The following is a 2664-nucleotide window of genomic DNA, read 5'->3' on the forward strand; positions in this document are numbered from 1 at the left end:
TCTCTCTCTCTCTCTCTCTCTCTCTCTCTCTCTCTCTCTCTCTCTCTCTTCCTCCTTCCTTCCCTAGGTTTTTCAAGACAGGATTTCTCTGAGTAGCCCTGGCTATTCGAGAACTTGTTTTATATACCAGGCTGGCCTTGAACTCACAGAGATCCACCTGCCCCTACCCCTCCTGAGTGTTGGAATTAAAGGCATGCACCACCACTGCCTGGCTCAACTGTTGACTTTCAGCTGAACATGTTAAAACTGGACAAATACAACCAGACTTTTTTTTTTTTTCTTTTGTAACCCAGTGACAGAAGAAACAGGCCCAGAGAGGTGACACAAATCTTAAGAGTCACATAGCCAAGAATCTAGTCAGGGTAAATCAGGTCTTTTCATGGCTGACCAGAAGTCTTTCTAAAGTGTCTTATGAATGATTCTTTTCTTAGTAGAAATATACCACAGTAGTATCTGCAATAGTAGACCTGGCTGCCTCATTTTAGTTACCCCTAACAAAGCCTATGGTAGTGAGTTTGGGTGTCCGACCATAGACGTTTCCATTCAGACATAAAGAGGCCTAAAAAGCTATTATGAATGTGTGGAAACTTCTGTGGCTTGGAGGCCATCTCCTACACAAGCGGGAGTCAACCGTAAGAAAGCCCCACTAAGGGCAGAACCATAAAAAGAAAAATTCATTTCTGCCACCGATGGCGGGCTTTCAAGTACTTTGTCATAAAATTCAGCCTCCAATCCCTCCTTCGTCCTGTGGATGGTGAAAAACTTAACTACCCTGTTGCTCACTGGCTCGAGATCCTGCTGTGTTCTGTATGTTTCGTATATGCCTCTGGTGGCGTGTCGGGTAGATCCAGTGAAGGTTTGCTTTTACCTGCATACATATGTCCTTAGTCTGGAGAATCCTCTGAGGGTTCTGGAGTCCCAGTGTAAAACTCAGGCTGTCAATATGGGTAGTCAGCGAAGCCCAAAGAATTAGGCTACATACCAGGGTTCTAAGCGTAAGACTTCCTTCCAGAGACAGTAAGTGGGATTACAGAAATCTCTCTCTCTCTCTCTCTCTCTCTCTCTCTCTGTCTGTCTCTCTCTCTCTCTCTGTCTCTCCCTCTCTCCCTCTCCCCCCCCGCCCCCCACACACACAGCTTTGGGCAACCCGTGTCTCTGTCCATGGTCCTGAAAGTCTAGGGCTCCTTCACGAGAGGGGCAGCGACTCTTACTTTTCAGTCTTCCTTTCCGCCTTGTTTTTAGATGTATGCTTCTGTGTCACCCCATAACTGACAGGATCATTTCATGTTCTCACGGTGCACGCACCTTCTTGTGTATCGGGTGATGTCAAGCAAGCACCGTCATGTGCTTCTGTCCAGTACCCTGAATGCACTTTCCCACCACCCCATGTCTGCCATTGAAGATGTCGCTCCTGTCGCTCACCTTACAGGGGCGAAGTGGGTCTTCACGGGCTGGCTGTGGAACAGTGCAGGCATTTCAGCACAGGTACCTCTGTGCAGGAGGCCTCCCAACCCTCACAGCCAAGTTCCTTGTGTAGTCTCAGGTGGAGATAACTCTCTTGAACCTGCATTTAAGTTAACATGATAGCCTTGGATGGAGATTCTCATTACGATCTGTGGCATAGAGGGTAAGGGTATGTTGCCATATTTATTTATTTACTCACTCATTTTACATCCCACTCACTGCCCCCTTCCTGGTCACCCCCTCCCACACCCCTCTCCCTACTCCCTCCCCTTCTCCTCTGAGAGGGTGGGCCCCCCCTGGGTATCCCTCCACCTGAGCACTTAAAGTCTCTGTGAGGCTAGGCACATCCTCTCCTACCGAGGCCAGACAAGGCAGCCCAGCTAGAACATATCCCACGGACAGGCAACAGCTTTTGGGATAGCCCCTGCTCCAGTTGTTAGGGACCCACATGAAGACCAAGCTGCACATCTGCTACATATGAGCGGGGAGGCGTAGGTCCAGCCGGTGTATGCTCTTTGGTTGATGGTTCAGTCTCTGAGAGCCCCAAGGGCTAGGCTCACAACCAGCAAATATGTTTTGCCATTTTTAAATCTACCAATGTCTCTTTTCCGGGAACGGTTCACTTTTGTGCTGAGAAGGAATTCAGAAGTGAATGATCTGACTGGCAGAGCCACACCTCTCCCTCCGTGTGCATGAGTGCCAGTGAAGACACATGCAGAATTCCTTGGAAGGTTTGGTGGAAACATTCCTGCTACCACCCTCTGCTGCTAGTGAGGATAAGCTGGTAACAGTGACATTCACGGTCTGGGGTAGCACTTCTGCATTGCTTCGCACGCACCCAGAGCTGTTTTCAGTGCTTTATAGATATTCATCCACCACGGGAGCTCTGTGAGGGAGAGACTGTAATCCTCACGTGTTTAACATGTGAGACAGTAGAGCACAGAGCGGCTGAATCATCTGCCAAGGTCAGATGCGTAGGCTTCACTTCACCGCCAGCTTAGTGGGACGCTTAGGACTAAGAGTGGTAAGAGTTAGGGCTGTTCCCTCCTAGACCAGCTATTGGACAATTATCAAGTTTTGGAGACCAACAGGGTCTCCTTCCTTGACCCCTGAGGACATGACCAGTAGTTACGCAACCTCCCAATTGGTTTGTGTTTCCCAGCAGGGCCCATTCCTGAGCCACATACAAAGCATGAAGCA

The 2664-nt window shown here is 49.1% G+C and overlaps 1 protein-coding gene across 5 annotated transcripts in view; it reads left to right on the forward strand.

Moving 5' to 3' along the window:
- Positions 1-2664, forward strand: part of Fam13c (family with sequence similarity 13 member C) — a 109265-nt gene that overhangs the window by 89796 nt on the left and 16805 nt on the right. The window lies entirely within an intron of this gene.

This window comes from Mastomys coucha, unplaced genomic scaffold (genome assembly GCF_008632895.1).
Source record: "Mastomys coucha isolate ucsf_1 unplaced genomic scaffold, UCSF_Mcou_1 pScaffold3, whole genome shotgun sequence".
In the NCBI taxonomy this organism is placed as follows: Eukaryota; Metazoa; Chordata; class Mammalia; order Rodentia; family Muridae; genus Mastomys; species Mastomys coucha.